Here is an 18,409-nt window from a genome sequence, read left to right as displayed (position 1 = left end):
ATACAAACTGAAGGTTGAAAGTCAGAGTAAAATTAATACAGGAAGATCTGTTCAATTAATAATGTAGTTTAAATGGTAGAATTCTCAGTAAAAGTTGAGCTCTTAAAACCATATTCTGTACTTTTGTAAGTTTACATTTGCATCAATATCTGTACTGAGAAGACAACTGCAAAGTGCATGCCAAAGAGTAGTTGTATTATGTATTTTATGCGAAACGTTATTCTTACCTATTAATGGCTGGAGTTGAGAAGAATGATAACTCATTTACCACTGGATACATTTTTGTTTTCATCTTAAGGCTCATTTAGTTACTTATTAGTGTTAGTGTGTGTTGTTATTGAGCAAATTTTACTTAAATGATTCATACAATAATAATAACAACTTAGGGCTGAAGAATATTTATAGATTTTGCATTGGATGCTCATCTTGGAATTTTTTAAGCACATTATCATGTGCTACTGGGCATCTGTCTTCCAATTTAGGCCACTTATGGTTATTCAGTATTGAAGTTACACTGGTTTGGCAACCAAACACTATGTGAAAATTTGTACCACCATCTGTGTACAAGAATGTGTCCTGAAAAGGACAACCCTCTTCAACAGTTTTTAAGTATAGGGCCTACAGTACAATTTCTTTTGTAGATCATCTGTAGTTTCTACGAACAAACTGAAAACCTGCCACTTGTTTTACTTAAAATTTGATTTACCTGACCATCCTGTTTCATTTGCACACACATATTGTTGTTTTCATTATTCATATGATGTGACTGACTCCAATTTTTACTGAAAAATATTTTAGTCTGAAGTTACTACGTTTGTACAAGAGCATGACTTTACATTTCACTCTATTATGAGTGTTACACAATTTTGATATTTTGTACACTTTCAGTTGGATATTGCTATAATATTTGTCAGACATTCCTTCTTCACAGATCACATCATCTGCACAATGTCTGGTACTACCACTTCTCCTTGTGGTACGTCTGAAATTATTTCTATCTGTGAAGGACACTATGTATAATGGTAAATGTACTGTATTGTGTCTGTTGTGATGTTATCACTCTGTTCATAAGCATGGATTAATATTCTAAATGAATGCATTTTCTTTGATATACTGTGTAATCAAAAGTATCCGGATACCTGGCTGAAAATGACTTACAACTTCGTGGCGTCCTCCATCGGTGATGCTGGAAATCAATACGGTGTTGGCCCTGCCTTAGCCTTGATGGCAGCTTCCACTTTTACAGGCATATGTTCAATCAGGTGCTGGAAGGTTTCTTGGGGAATGGCAGCCCATTCTTCATGGAGTGCTGCACTGAGGAGAGGCATCAATGTCGGTCGGTGAGGCCTGGCATAAAGTCGGCTTTCCATAACAAGTCAAAGGTGTTCTATAGGATTCAGGTCAGGACCCTATGCAGGCTAGTCAATTACAGGGATGTTACTGTCATGTAACCACTCTGCCACAGGCCGTGCATTATGAACAGGTGCTCGATTGTGTTGAAAGCTGCAAACGCCATCCCCGAATTGCTCTTCAACAGTGGGAAGCAAGAAGGTGCTTAAAACATCAATGTAGACCTGTGCTGTGATAGTGCTATGCAAAACAACAGGGGGTGCAAGCCCCCTCCATGAAAAACACAACCACAGCATAACACCACCGCCTCCGAATTTTATTGTTGGCACTAAACAAGCTGGCAGACGACATTAACTGGGCATTCGCCACACCCACACCCTGCCATCAGATCGCCACATTGTGTAGCGTGATTCGTCACTCCACACAACATTTTTCCACTCATCAATCCTCCAATGTTTATGCTCCTTACACCAAGAGAGGCGTCGTTTGGCATTTTCCGGTATGATGTGTGGCTGATGAGCAGCCGCTTGACCATGAAATCCAAGTTTTCTCACCTCCCACCTAACTGTCATAGTACTTGCAGTGGATCCTGATACAGTTTGGAATTCCTGTGCGATGGTCTGGATAGATGTCTGGCTATTACACATTACGACCCTTTTCAACTGTCAGTGGTCTCTGTCAGTCAACAGACAAGGGCAGCCTCTATGCTTCTGTGTTGTATGTGTCCCTTCATATTTCCACTTCACTATCACATTGGAAACATTGGACCCAGGGATGTTTAGGAGTGTGGAAATCTTGTGTAAAGACATATTACACAAGTGACACCAAATCACCTGACCACGTTCGAAGTCTGTGAGTTCCGCAGAGCGCCCATTCTGCTCTCTTACAATGTCTAATGACTACTGAGGTTGCTGATATGGAGTACCTGGCATTAAGTGGCAGCACAATGCATCTAGTATGAAAAACATATGTTTTTGGAGGTGTCTGGATACTTTTTATCACATAGTGTAGATGATTATGTGGTAATGATCTGGTAGTATGTCAGAGGTCTAAGAACACTAAAACTTTTTGGTAACCTCTATTCATGCCACTTAGGGTATCATATGTGGAGAATGGAAGTTGTGTTTTTCATGGTCAGTATTTTTGCACACCATGTTAATTGCCAAAGAATAGTTCATTTTGTCTATGTAGTTCATTATACTGAATACAGAGCATGTATTAGAATTCTTTGACAAATGGAGGAAAATCATTTATAATTATAGTTGTGTAGACTATTTTACTATTATTTTTGTAGATGAATGTAACCTGTGTGCTCTAATGCAATCATCAGGAATAATTTTCTGCCACTGTAGTCTATCATAAATTATGTCTGAGTGTGGAACTAATTCACTTGCATATTCTACGTAGAATCTAACAAGTACACATTGGGGCTTGGGTCCCTTATATTTTCCAATTTCAATCCCGGTTTGCTTCAGGCAATTGTAGTGATGTGTTACATAGTGGTAAAGATGGCAGATGGTGATGGTCAAGATAGATACCACTTAAACTTACCTCATTCCCATTTGCACCTGTTCCCATCCTCTTCCTCTTTATCTCATTTTAGCCTGCTCCCTTAAATTAGTCATCTGGCATCCATTGTGGTCATTTAAAATCAGCTGCCCTCCTGCTCATGCATTGTACATATAATGGAATGGATTTGTTTTTAGAGGCTTGGCTTACATAAGTGAGAAGTACAATTTAAAATTTTTTTATGTTTAAAAAACTGCAATATAATAATTATTTTTTCTGTCATTTTCAAAAATTTTTGAAACTTAATTTAAAGTGAAATGTGATCTAATCAGCTCATTATGAAATTTTCAAATCATTTGATTTGATGTACAGAAGACATGTCAAGTTTTACAATAAGAACATTTAAGAAGAAATACAAATGTGATACAGGATTTTACACACATTCCTGAAATATAGATACACAAATATTTGTTATAGTTTTCAGTACACAGAAGTACGATAACATACATGTAACTCCCTTGTTCAGACTTCCAAGGGAACATATAACTATCCCAGTTTTTGGACTTAATAGGCCTTCCTCAGGTCCTCACCACCCTTAGGAGGCAACTGTTGTTGTTGTGGTCTTCAGTCCTGAGACTGGTTTGATGCAGCTCTCCATGTTACCCTATCCTGTGCAAGTTTCTTCATCTCCCAGTACCTACTGCAACCTACATCCTTCTGAATCTGCTTAGTGTATTCATCTCTTGGTCTCCCTCTATGGTTTTTACCCTCCACGCTGCCCTCCAATGCTAAATTTGTGATCCCTTGATGCCTCAGAACATGTCCTACCAACAGGTCCCTTCTTCTCATCAAGTTGTGCCACAAACTCCTCTTCTCCCCAATTCTATTCAATACCTCCTCATTAGTTATGTGATCTACCCATCTAATCTACTAGGTCCAAAAGTTTTGATAGTGAATGTATTTCTCTGTGAATCTATTGGCACTCAGGTACTCCTCTTCTTCTTCCATTGACACTACATCGCGGGATGGGACTTGTCATCCGCAATTATTTTCTGCCATTCCTCTCTGGACTTTGCCGTCGACCTCCAGTTATGGCAACCGACTCTAGCAGTGTCCTCCCCAACCTCATCGCTCCATCTCAACCTAGGTCGTCCTCTTGCACTTCTTCCTCCAGGTTCACTGCAGCAGGCTTTCCTTGCAGGATCTGACTCATCAAGTCACATCACATGTCCAGCCCATCCCAGTCTACACAGCTTTACGAATTTGACCACATATCCTCCTTATAGCAATCACAAAGTTCATCATTTCTTTGTCTTCTTCAGGTCCCATTTTCATATACAGGTCCAAAAATCCTTTTCAATATACTTCTTTCATGTGATCTCAGTTTGTTTTCTCCCTGATTCATAATTGCCCATGTTTCTGAGGAATAAATAAGTACTGGGCATTATCAGTGTTTTGTAAAGTCAGCACTTAGCCCTCATGATATAAGCTTGGATTTAAAATGTCGCAAAATTCCTAAGTAGCATAGGTTAGAAGCACTTATGCGAGCCATAATTTCAGTAAAGGTGGTGCCATTTGCTTCTATCTTTGAGCTCAGGTAGGTGAAACATTCCACTCGCTCAAATGTCATTCCATCAAGAGTTATTGTGGGCTGTAAGGTTGGTTAGTGCCATTATACGGGGTGTTCAGAAAGTCTCTCCGCAGTGGCGTATGATTGTTAGCTGCTCATGCCGTATGATTAGATGAATTGAATTGTGTATTCAACAACAGGGGGGACATTTTCAACATTTAATGTGAAAATTTGTAAGTAAAAATGAATATTCAATAAATTAATAACTTGTATTTCACTGAGTTTCGATTTGGTATATTCACTGCAGCATGGCTAACAATCAAACAGCACTGTGGAGAGACTTTTTGAACACCCTGTTCATATACTTCATCTTTCCTTAATTAATTCTCAGGCCCATCTTCTCTGCACTCAGTTTTAGAGCTGAAAATGCACTTTGTAGATCTCTAAGTGTTCTGCTCATTAAATCCAAGTCATCTGCATACCCCAGCATTTATACAGACTTATAGTAGATAGTTCCTCTTGTCTGAATACCCGATTCGTGTACCACTTTTTGAAGCGACAGGTTTAAAAGTAGGCAGGAAAGCCCATCTCCTTGCCTTAGCCCAGTTTGAATGGGAAACTGAGGTGATAACCTTGACTGTACTTGACTGTACTCACACAGTACACTAGGGATACTTTATGGTAACCTCTATTAAACGCACCAATTTTCCATGCACTCAAAATTCCCGCATTGCCTCATAAAGTTTGGCCTGGTTATTGTGTCATATGCAAATTTAAAGTCAATGAAAAGATGGAGCACACCAACACTGAATTCATTGGTCTTTTCTACTATTTGTTGGAGAGTAAATATCTGGTTTAAGTTGACTTTCCTGGTCTGAATCCACATTGATAGCTTCCAGTAATATCTTCTGCTATAGGTGAAAGTCTACTAAACAGGATATTTGATAGTACTTTATATATAATATTTAAAAATGTTATGCCTCTGTAGTAGCTGCATTCAAATAGATCTCCTTTCTGATGCACCAGACACATTATCCCTACATTCCATTCTTCTGGTAACTCTTCCTTTTCCCAGATGAGGCACGCAGTCTTGTAGATCCTACGATTTAGCTCAACTCCTCCAGTTTTCAATAGTTCAGATGTTATATTGTCTGTCCCTGGTGCTTTATTGTTCTTCAATTGAACAATTGCTTTGTTCACTTCTCCTTGGGAAGGGGGAGGTACCATGGCATCATCTTCTGAAGCGACTGGGATATCTTCAATAGGGGACTCTGAAGCATCCAACAGTTCACTGAAATACTCTACCCAATGCTCCAATACCTCTTGATCACTGATATTAGCGTCCCTATTTTACTTTTAAAGCTTAAATGCTCTTCTTCCACCATTAATTTTCTGATAAAATTTGCTAGCATCATTTGTCTCCAGTTCTTCAATCTGCTTTCTTTCCCATTCCCTTTTCTTTCTCTGTCACGGTTTTTCTCTTCTTTCCTTTTATCTTAATAATTTCGTACTGCTAAACGAGTATATTATTTCTCAAGCATTTTTCTGTATGCCAGATTTTTATCCTGGCTTACTCTCTAACATTCTTCATCAAGCCAGGAATTCCTCAGTTGTTTTTCTTCTTTCCCTAGCACTTCTTCTTCTGCCTTAATGACTACATCCCTGAAAGCATTCCATTCCTGATCCAGGTTATCCCTTATACTAGGGGTGTGTAATGCAAGATTCTCAGCAAGCTTCTCAGAGTACGTTTTAGAGATGTCTTCATTTTTTTAACTTCGATACCATATACTTACTTTGAGGTGTTCCTTTGACTTTTCTTGCACTGGATATTCAAGCTCTTAGTTTCGCAATCACAAGGTAGTGGTCTGAATCTACATTAACTCCTCAGTAAGTTCGTATATCTAGTAAGTGTGAAGAATGCCTGTCATCAATAATTACAAGATCAATTTGGTTGAAGGTATGATAATCAGGGCTACACCATCTTGCTTTATGAACCCTTTTGTGTGGAAATGTAGTGCTACCTACAGCCATATTATGTGACAGTGCAAACTGAATGACTCTGTAGCCATTGTCATTTGTGTATTTATGGAGTCTGTGCTTTCCTATTGCTGGGAGATAATGTTCGTTACCAATCTATGGATTTAGGTCTCCAATAATTATTTTAGTGTCATACACAGGGCATCTGTCATGAGTTCTCTCGAGGTTCTCAAAGAAGGTGTCTTTATCATGGTCATCGGATATTTCTGTGGGTGCATGTACATTGATCAATGAGAAGTTTGAGAATTGGGTCTTCAGTCTCATATGTGAGATCCTAGATGTTATTCCAGTGAATAAATTTTTGTCTTACCACGAACCCTGTAACAAATTGATGGTGGCTCTCTGGACCATGGTAGAAAATTATCCACCTTCCCATATCAAGCACTCCATGTCCAGTCCATCATATTTCCTTTAGGGCAATTATGTCTTCCTTGGTTTTATCAAGTTGATCTACCAGTGACCTCAGGGGCCCCACCCTGTACAGTGATTGTACGTTCCAGGTTCCAATAAACACATCATTTTTTCATTTTCGTTTGCCTTTAACGGTGCCATGTCGTCGTCCATAAATCCGTCCAGCTTCTTTACTCTGAGATTTCTAAACAAGAATTTTTTTTACAGGAAAGGGTTGTTAGCCACTTGTCCAACCCCCAACTTGGAGGACCAGGATTTGTATGAGGTTTACTCCTTTAGGGCAGCTGGCTTCACTATGCCTATAGAGCCCTCCCTGCCCTATGTTGTGGGACACACTTTGTCTGACTCCTTTGTCAAGACCACTCCAGCTTGGGTGACCCTGCCAGTAGCTACACTACTGCTAATACAGCTCTTGACTTCATCGGAGCACGCAAACCCTCCTGACCAGCACTGAAGGTACCTTCGATAAGGTGATGTCCCCTGGGAAGGACTCAGGTACTCTACTGACATGAAAACCTGCAGGAACCCCTATTGGTAGTACTGTCATTTCTACTAAATGCAATTTCTGGCCAGCAATTCTGTCTCCTAATTTTATGGTGTTTAAACAAAATTAGACAATTGGGGACCACTCATCTAACAAAATGAAACATATGTGTCTGTTCACTACTTTATTTAGGGAGCATATAAAATTATAAAAAGCAAAGAAATCATCCGTAAGTAAAAGTATCATTGATATAGGCAAACAATTTTGTCAGAAAAGGACCATAAAATGAAAAAGTAGAATTGATTGACAGTTGTTCAATGTAGCCACTGTGGTTCATAACCTGCAAGTGAGCTGCTGTTTTATTGTTATTGCTTTCTGCTGGAATTGTATGACAACCACTTATAAATGAGTAAGAAGCAACAGCTCCACTATGTTCTGCATGCCTGTGGAACATTTCGACAAGTGGTCCACTGAGATGTCAGGTCCTGTGCACCATTGAAAGCACACAACAATGACTATCTTGTTAAGAGGCACTACATCAGATTATCCATTGAAAAAACCAGGTGCAAAATATCATCAGGAAATCAAGTTTTTGAAAATATTAAAACAAAACTTTTGGTTAAATTCACTTTGTTCATTTAATATCTGGTCAATATGTTTTTTGTTGGTATAAAAACCTCTAGTTCCTCTAACATGCTGGGAGACATACCACACAGAATGGAAGGAAAGATTGATTATTGGGGACTGCATTGGATGAGATTTGAAAACGCGAGAGCTTAAAGGTGGAAGATAGGGTAATATGCAAGACAGAGATTGCTGCTTTATCATCATGCTAGAGTTAATAAGAGAGAAAAGTGAAATGCATTGTATGTAACAGAGGTGGGATGGGGGTCGTGAAAAATAGATGGGTAAGACAATGAAAGATGTAGAAAACTAAAACAGAGTGAAGGAAAGAGTAATTACTGTGAAGGAATGCTGAAAAGGAAGAAATTAACATAAACTATGGCCAGGTGGGTGATGAGAACCAAGGACATGTAGTGCTAGTTCCCACCTGCGGAGTTCTGAGAAACTGGTGTCAGGGGGAGGAATCCAGATGGCAGGTGTGGTCAAACAGGCACCGAGGTCACAAGTGTCATGTTGTAGAGCATGCCGTGCAGCAGGATATTGTGTGTTGTCTGCATACACCCTCTGACTATGCCCATTCATCCTAACTGATAATTTGGTGGTAGTCATTCCAATGTAAAAGACTAACAGTGTTTACATAACAGTTGGTATATGTAAATGCTGGCATGTGAACACTGTTTGGCCTTTTGCATTGGCATGACTACCCCCCACCACCACCACCACCATGAACCATGGACCTTGCCGCTGATGGGGAGGCTTGAGGGCCTCAGTGATACAGATAGCCGTACCGTAGGTGCAACCACAACGGAAGGGTATCTGTTGACAGGCCAGACAAACATGTGGTTCCTGAAGAGGGGCAGCAGCCTTTCAGTAGTTGCAGGGGCAACAGTCAGGATGATTGACTAATCTGGCCTTGTAACACTAACCAAAATGGCCTTGCTGTGCTGGTACTGCGAACGGCTGAAAGCAAGGGGAAACTACAGCTGTAATTTTTCCTGAGGGCATGCAGCTTTACTATATGGTTAAATGATGATGGCGTCCTCTTGGGTAAAATATTCTGGAGGTAAAATAGTCCCCCATTTGGATCTCCGGGAGGAGACTACTCAGGAGGATGTTGTTATCAGGAGAAAGAAAACTGGCGTTCTATGGATCGGAGCAACGAATGTCAGATCCCTTAATCGGGCAGGTAGGTTAGAAAATTTAAAAAAGGGAAATGGATAGGTTAAAGTTAGATATAGTAGGAATTAGTGAAGTTCGGTGGCAGGAGGAACAAGACTTCTGGTCAGGTGAATACAGAGTTATAAACACAAAATCAAATAGGGGTAACGCAGGAGTAGGTTTAATAATGAATAAAAAAATAGGAGTGCGGGTAAGCTACTACAAACAGCATAGTGAACGTGTTATAGTGGCCAAGATAGACACGAAACTCATGCCTACTACAGTAGTATAAGTTTATATGCCAACTAGCTCTGCAGATGATGAAGAAATTGAAGAAATGTATGATGAGATGAAAGAAATTATTCAGGTAGTGAAGGGAGACGAAAATTTAATAGTCATGGGTAAGTGGAATTTGAGAGTAGGAAAAGGGAGAGAAGGAAACATAGTAGGTGAATATGGATTGGGTCTAAGAAATGAAAGAGGAAGCCGTCTGTTAGAATTTTGCACAGAGCATAACTTAATCATAGCTGACACTTGGTTCAAGAATCATAAAAGACGGTTGTATACATGGATGAAGCCTGGAGGTAAAAAGACGAGGACTAATAGAAATCCTTGGGTAACAGAAGAGATATTGAATTTAATTGATAAAAGGAGAAAATATAAAAATGCAGTAAATGAAGCAGGCAAAAAGGAATACAAACGTCTCAAAAATGAGATCGACAGGAAGTGCAAAATGGCTAAGCAGGGATGGCTAGAGGACAAATTTAAGGATGTAGAGGCACATATCACTAGGGGTAAGATAGAAACTGCCTACATGAAAATTAAAGAGACCATTGGAGAAAAGAGAACCACTTGCATGAATATCAAGAGCTCAGATGTAAACCCAATTCTAAGCAAAGAAGGGAAAGCAGAAAGATGGAAGGAGTATATAGAGGGTCTATACAAGGAATATGTTCTTGAGGACAATATTATAGAAATGGAAGAGAATGTAGATGAAGATGAAATAGGAGATATGATACTACGTGAAGAGTTTGACAGAGCACTGAAAGACCTAAGTCGAAACAAGGCTGCTGGGAGTAGACAACATTCCATTAGAACTACTGACAGCCTTGGGAGAGCCAGGCCTAACAAAACTCTACCATCTGGTGAGCAAGATGTATGAGACAGAAGAAATACCATCAGACTTCAAGAAGAATAATTCCAATCCCAAAGAAAGCAGGTATTGACAGATGTGAAAATTACTGAACTATCAGTTTAATAAGCCACTGCTGCAAAATACTAACACGAATTCTTTACAGATGAATGGTAAAACTGGTCGGATCCGACCTTGGGGTAGATCAGTTTGGATTCCGTAGAAATGTTGGAACACGTGAGGCAATACTGACCCTACGACTTATCTTAGAAAATAGATTAAGGAAAGGCAAACCTATGTTTTTAGCATTTGTAGACGTAGAGAAAGCTTTTGACAATGTTGACTGGAATACTCTCTTTCAAATTCTGAAGGTGGCAGGGGTAAAATACAGGGAGTGAAAGGCTCTTTACAATTTGTACAGAAACCAGGTGGCAGTTATAAGAGTCGAGGGGCATGAAAGGGAAGTAGTTGTTGGGAGGGGAGTGAGACAGGGTTGTAGCCTCTCCCTGATGTTATTCAATCTGTATATTGAGCAAGCAGTAAAGGAAACAAAAGAAAAATTTGGAGTAGGAATTAAAATCCATGGAGAAGAAATAAAAACTTTGAAGTTCGCTGATGATATTGTAATTCTGTCAGAGACAGCAAAGGACTTGGAAGAGCAGCTGAACGGAATGGACAGGGTCTTGAAAGGAGGATATAATATGAACATCAACAAAAGCAAAACGAGGATAATGGAATGTAGTCAAATTAAATCGGGTGATACTGCAGGGATTAGATTAGGAAATGAGACGCTTAAATTAGTAAATGAGTTTTGCTATTTGGGGAGCAAAATAACTGTTGAAGGTCAAAGTAGAGAGGATATAAAATGTAGACTGGCAATGGCGAGGAAACATTTCTGAAGAAGAGAAATTTGTTAACATCAAGTGTAGATTTAAGTGTCAGGAAGTCGTTTCTGAAAGTATTTGTGTGGAGTGTAGCCATGTATGGAAGTGAAACGTGGATGATAAATAGTTTAGACCAGAAGAGAATAGAAGCTTTCAAAATGTGGTGCTACAGAAGAATGCTGAAGATTATATGGGTAGATCACATAACTATTGAGGAGGTACTGAATAGAATTGGGGAGGGGAGGAATTTGTGGCACAACTTGACTAGAAGGAGGGATTGGTTGGTAGGGCATATTCTGAGGCATCAAGGGATCACCAATTTAGTACTGGAGGGCAGCGTGGAGGGTAAAAATCATAGAGGGAGACCAGGAGATGAATACACTAAACAGATTCAGAAGGATGTAGGTTGCAGTAGGTACTTGGAGATGAAGAATCTTGCACAGGATAGAATATCATGGAGAGCTGCATCAAACCAGTCTCTGGACTGAAGACCACAACAACAACAACAACACCAAATTATCAGTCAGGATGAATGGACATAGGCAGAGGGTGTGTACTGGCAACAGACAATATCCTGTTGCTGGGTGTGCTCTACAACATTAGAATTGTGACCTCGGTGCCTGTTTCGCAACACCCACCATCTGGATTCTTCCCCCAGACACCTGTTTCTCTGAACCCTACAGGTGGGAACTAGTGCTACAAAACATCCTTTGTTCTCGCCACCTTAATTTACACTAATTTCTTCTGTTTCAGCATTTCTTCACAGTAACTACTCTTTTCTTCATTCTATTTTACTTTTCTACATCTTTCATCATCTTACCCGTCTATTTTTCATGGCCCCCTCCAACGTCTGTTACATACAATCCACTCACTTTTCACTCTTATTAACTCATGCATGATGTTTAAGCAGTAATCTCTGTCTTGTGTATTAACCTCTCTTCCACCTTTAAGCTCTCAGGTTTTCAAATCTGGACCACTGCATTCCCCAACAATCAATCTTTTCATCTCATCCCCTGACCCACAGTTGTGAGTGACTTTCCCAAAAGCTACCCCTTTCCCTAGACCTCTCCAGTCCTTTTCCTTCACCTGTCTTCTTTCCCCTTCAGCTCTTCTGCCTGAAGAAGGAGCCGCTGGCTCTGAAAGCATGCCTAATTACAGCCACCTTTTATGTGTGTGTTCTGCTGCTGCTTGGTGAGTAGATTTTTTATCTAAACAATTTAAGAAAAGGTAGATTGCTACTTACCGTAAAGAATGCATGTTAAGTTGCAGACAGGCACAATTAAAAGAAACTTACATAAAGCTTTCAGCTGCAGTCTGCATCAGCAAAAGAGAAACACACACTGTTCATCCATACAAGGAAGCATATCTCATGCACACATGACCACCAACTCCAGCATCTCAGGCCAGAATGTAACTACCGCATGGGATGCAAGCAACAATCTGGAGGGGGTGTAGAAGGAGAAAGGATAGTTGTGTACAGGTGGTGAGAGAGACAAATGCTGTCTGGTGGAATGTGCGGGGACTAGAGTGCCAACAGGCACAACATCAGGAGGTTGTGGAGCAGGGAGGCTGGGAAAAAGATGGGCAGGTGAGCTGGCAGAGAGTGGCAAATAAACAGAGTGGGAGAAAAGAAAGGAGAGGAGGTGATAGGACAGAGGGGGTGGAAACTGTTGGGTGGAGAGTGTGGTGACAGTATGTTACCACAGGTTGAGGCTGGGATAGTTACTGGAGAGGAGAATGTACTGTAAGGATAACTCCCATATGTGCAGTTCAGAAAATCTGGTGGTGGAGGGAAGGCTCCAGATGGCTTGGGTAGTGAAGCAGCCATTGAAATCAAGTATGTTGTGTTCAGCTGCAGTCTACTTTGCTCTTGACCACAGTGTAGTGGCGACCATTCATCCTGGTGAACAGCTGGTTGGTAGTCATGCCAATATAAAAAGCTGTGCAATGATTTCCGCAGAGCTGGTAAATGACGTGGCTGCTTTCACTGGTGGCATAATCCCTGATGTGGTAGGATAAACCTGTGACAGGACTGGAATAGGAAGTGCTGGGTGCATGTGTTGGGCAGGTCATGCACCTGGGTCTTCCACACAAATATGATCTTTGTGGCAAGGGGTCGGCACTGGGAGTGGCATAGGGATGAACAAGGCTGTTATGGAGATTGGTTAGGGAATGGAACATCCCTTTAGAAGGGGTGGTAAGGATCTCACATAGGATGTCCCTCATTTCAGGGCATGATGATAGGTAATCAAAGCCCTAGTGAAGAATGTGGTTCAGTTGCTCCAGTCCTGTGTGCCACTGGGTGACAAAGGGGATACTCCTTTGGGCTGGTTCTTGGGGGCTGGTAGGGGGATTGGGGGCATGAGGGGAAATGGCATAGAAAATCTGTTTGCAGACTAGGTCCGGGGAATATTGCCTATCTGTGAAGCCCTTCATGAGGCTATCAGCATACTGAGCAAGGGATATCCCCACGTGGCCAGTCTGTATGGGAAAGATTTTTTGCCATGAAATGGATGAGAGCTGTCAAAATGTAGGTACTGTTGGTGGTTGGTGGGTTTAATGTGGACTGAGGTGTTGATAGAGCCATAATAGAGAAGGAGGTCAATATCTAGGAAGGTGGTACACTTGTTTTAGGATGACAATGCGAAGCGGATGAGAGAGAAGGTGTTGAGGTTGTGAAGGAACAAAGATAGGGTGTCTTGGCCCAGAGTGCAGATCATGAAGATATTATCAATGAACCAGAGTACAAGTGTGCACCACACATTCCTAACAATGGGCCTCTGCAGCCGACAACCCATGCATGCCAACATTAACATGATGACTTTGGCAACTATGACTAAAATTGGCATGTGACCATTGGCACTAGATGTTGGCACAGTTGTAGAGCTTTGCATTGTCTGATGAATGTCAATACCTTCTTCATCATGCTGATGGGAGGGCAAGAATCCGTTGTCTTCCAGGATAACAGCTCCTTGACACCTGTACTGCTGGACAGAGACAATCTGGCAGTGGCTCCATATGCTATGGGGAATATTCACATGGGCATCGATGGCTCCAATAGAGCTCAAGTAAGGCACTGTGATGGCCAATGAGTATCATACACTGGTTGCAGACCATGTACACCCTTCATGATGATCATGTTTCCTGATGGAGGTAGTATTTTTCAGGAAGATAATGCCCCATTTCACAAGGCCAGGAGTGTGATGGAATTGTTCAAGGAACACAGCAGCAAGTTCCAATCTTGCCAGATCTGAATCCAATCGAAGACATCTGGATTGTAATTGAACATGGCATCAGTGCTCATTGCCTCCTTCCCAGAATTTATGGGAATTAGGTGACTTGTGTGTGCAGATATGGCGCCAGCAACCTACAAAGTCCTCATTGCTTCCATGCCATGATGTGTTGCTGCTGTTATCTATGCCAGAGGTGGACATACTGCTATTACGTTTGGTCATAATGTTCTGGATGATCAGTGTACAACAGCTGTCACAATCAGTACAGTTTCTCAACCTTCTGATCTATTTTATTATATAATCATATTTTAAGTGTTTGAGTTGGAAAGCCAATTTTGACATTATATTTCTAACCCACCTTTTAATTTTCTGTGAAATTTTACCATTTAAAATCATAGAGACATGTCTAGTTTTTTTTTCTTTTCTTTCTTTATTGTGGTTATGGAGTGGTTTATTTTCATTTAGAGGCTTCAATACTTTTGTTTTATAATCTTATTATATGAGCATTCTAATGAAGGATACAAACTCAGCCCTAGCAGACATGGCTCAGATGACAAGTGAACAGGCCTACACGTGGGTCACATGTAACAGCTGAAGTCTTTACTTCACAAAGACTAACATTGCACCATTTCAAACAAGCAATAAATAATGCTGTCTTAACACCAGAAGTAGACATTAACAGTTATACACTGAATGAACTTCCTTGAGGCCCAGCTGGTCGGGAAGCTCAGTTCAGTGTGTTATGCCCATAGAAACATCTCTCATTGTGTCAGTCTAAAGTAAGTGTTGGTTTATTTTGCATATTTTCAGTAGATAATTTCTTGTTGAATTATCTTCTAGTGCAGTGTACCTAAAGCAAGTAAAGAATTTGTCCAACGGAAACAAGCAATTAGAATATTTTGTAAAGTAGATAACTGTACATCTTGCAAAAGACTTTTTTAAGGGATCTAAGTACTCATAATCTGAGTTTGCAATATATTTATTCCTTCAAGCTTTTTGTCATAGATAATAAAAATTAGTTTCAGCTGACCATACAGAATAAATGTGGTAGGATATTCAATAAGAAACAAGTTGGGGAACACTACCAGTTCAAAAGAAGGTTAAAAACGAATCTCATCAACCACTCTTTTTACAAATTATCAGAATATCTAGATTAAGGGTTTGAAAGGTTCTGTTAGCTGCATAGGAAGTTTCAATCTTTGTCATAAAGCTGTGTGAGAAGTAATAATGTACTACAAATAGGACTCAGTATTCACAGGTGTAAAAAACATTTTCTTTGAAAAATGCCATTGTAATCAAGTAAACAGTAAGCTGCTAATAGCAGATGAGCAGCAACTATACAGTAAAACTAGTGAAGTGGTAACATTTTTTCAAAGTTTCAACTTCCTTAATAATTTACTTGATTAAATTTAGTGGCGTAAACATGAAGAGCACTAAATCATAATTTATTGCTTATACAGTATACAGATTAAATTTCTGTGACATCTTGTGTTAACCTATACCTTAACTCATTCCACATCCCTGAAAGTTCTTCTTCTTGATGAAACCTATAGAAAACAAAGAATGAAAGCATTAAAAGTTTGGACTGCTGTGCTCTTATGGCTGTTAGCAACCATCATCTGTTGTAAGAGCTAAAGCTTTTTCTTTATTTTCTCTAGTTGTAAGGTATATCTTATTAAGTGTTGTATCATAGAGTAAAAGAAAACTTTTTGTACCATTGTGGATGAAATGACTGCATATGTATTATAGTTTCTGCATTAGTCAGCTTCTGACCATGCACCATAGATGACATTGCAGTTTGTAGTTGCCTCCAAATTCTGTAGGCATGCAGGACATGGCAGAGTCATCCCTCATGGCCCATCTATAAGGTGTCTTCACACAACTCCAACTGTATGTTTTCATTTTATTGTCTCTTTCTGGTAAAATTCTTTGTCTTTAAGAATTACATTTTTACATATCCTTGGTTTCCTTGCTTTTGATAATTTTGTGTGCTCGTAATTATAATAGAGAAAAAACATATTTATTTCATTTTATTGGATGAATGGCACCCAATTTGTTTAAGTTTCTTTAATATTCTAAATTGTGATTAATCTAAAAATTAATGATTATGGTAAAGTTTTTTAAATGTAATTATTATTTTTTAAATTGTACTTCCTGCACATGTAAGTCAAGCATGCTCATTCATCCTCTAAAAACAAAACTGTTTCATTTGTGTAAGTAAAATGTGTGAGCAGACACAACTGTCAATTTCAAGTGACCACAATGGGCCTAGATGACTATTTGAATGTTACTTAAATATGGAGATACTGGGTATATTTTTATTTTTTCTCTTTACCTTGCACTTTTTAATATTTTTGTAACTTTTCATATTTAACAGCAGTTTTGCTGTTTGGTGTTTTGTAGAGTTTCAGTTATGATTACGACTGGTAACAGCTGAAACCAGTACACTGTCACAAATGAATCAAATACTATCAAGACAATTATAAATGAAAAAGTATCTTTCAAAATAGATCATCTACTCCAATTTGACAATGTCAGATTTCATTTCTGTAGAAGATTTTCCATAGGGAAATAGCACCAAGAGACAGGAAAGGACATCATCTGTACTCAGAGTGTATGTCTGGAGGCCTCATTCAACATGTTGAAGAGGCTATTCCAGCAGCCATTGAGGGAACAGGGTGCAACCAATTGCAGACTGTAGTGCATGCTGAAACAAATGATGTTGGTCATCTGGGCTCTGAGTTCATACTTGGGTCATTTCAGTGACAGCCAGAGAAGGATGAGATGACCAGCCTGGTGCATGTTGCTTCAATGAAGCTCACAATTTGCACCATCGTGCACAGAACTGATCATGGGCCTTTGGTTCTGAGTAGAGTGGAAGGACTGAACCAGAGACTTTGAAGGTTCTTGTGTCAAGCTAGACTGTGACTTCCTGGATTTTTGCCATAGGGTTGAGAACTGTAGAGTCCCATAATTGGGTCAGATATGCATTGCACATCAGAGGGTGCTTCGCAGGTAGCTGTTGTGTGTGGGATCTGTTGTGTATGGGATGCACACAAAAGCTTTTTAGATTAGGCAACTCTCCACCAAATACAGATGATGATAGCTGTAAGAAATACAGAAGTATCAATGTGAGATCAAAATAAATGACTCCCACAGATGAGAGTATTAAAATCCTAATGATTAACTGCTGAAGCATTCACAACAAAGTGCCAGAGTTTGAAGTGCTCCTGAAAAGCAGTGAAGCTCACATAATACTAGGTACAGAAGGCTGGTAGAAACCTGAAATTGATAGCAGTGAGATTTTTGGGGAAAACTGGGTCTGTATCAAAAGGGTAGGCAAACGGGAAATGTAGGTGGTATATTTGTTGCAGAAGACAACAAACTCAGATCCACTGAGATAGAAATTGAAGCTGTGTGTGAGACTTTGGGCAAGACTCAGCACTAGGAGTGGATACAAAATGATAATTGGATCCTTCTATTGCCCATCAGATTCATCTCCTGATGCAATTGAAAACTTTAGAGAAAACCTCAGTTCGCTTGTACGGAAGTTCCATAGTCATATCGTAATTACTGTCAAACACTTTAATCATCCAACAATCAATTGGGAAAATTACAATTTTGTTAGTCTTGGACTTGATAAGACATCCTGTGAAACATTACTAAATGCCTGCTCTAAAACAATGATTACCAGAGTACAAAGGATGATTAAAACAAGCAGAAAGACATATATGATCAGTAAACTAGATAAAGATTCAATAGTGCCATAGAGACTGAAGAAATGTATGATGCACCATGGGGGACTGGAATTTGATAGTAGGAAAAGGAAGAGAAGGAAAAGTAGTAGCTGAATATGGACATGGGGGTAAGGAATTAAAGAGGAAGCTGCCTGGTAGAATTTTGCAAAGAGCACAATTTAATCATAGCTAACGCTTGGTTTAAGAATCATGAAAGAAGGTTGATATGTGGAAGAGGCCTGGAGACACAGGAAGGTTTCAGATAGATTACATAATGGTA

General features: G+C 39.7%; 1 protein-coding gene across 1 annotated transcript in view; it reads left to right on the top strand.

The window, feature by feature from the left end:
* Positions 1 to 18,409, top strand: part of LOC126163040 (esterase E4-like) — a 167,318-nt gene that overhangs the window by 107,436 nt on the left and 41,473 nt on the right. The window lies entirely within an intron of this gene.

The sequence above is a fragment of the Schistocerca cancellata genome, chromosome 2 (genome assembly GCF_023864275.1).
Source record: "Schistocerca cancellata isolate TAMUIC-IGC-003103 chromosome 2, iqSchCanc2.1, whole genome shotgun sequence".
In the NCBI taxonomy this organism is placed as follows: domain Eukaryota; kingdom Metazoa; phylum Arthropoda; class Insecta; order Orthoptera; family Acrididae; genus Schistocerca; species Schistocerca cancellata.
This window is presented reverse-complemented; position numbering and strand designations above follow the sequence as displayed.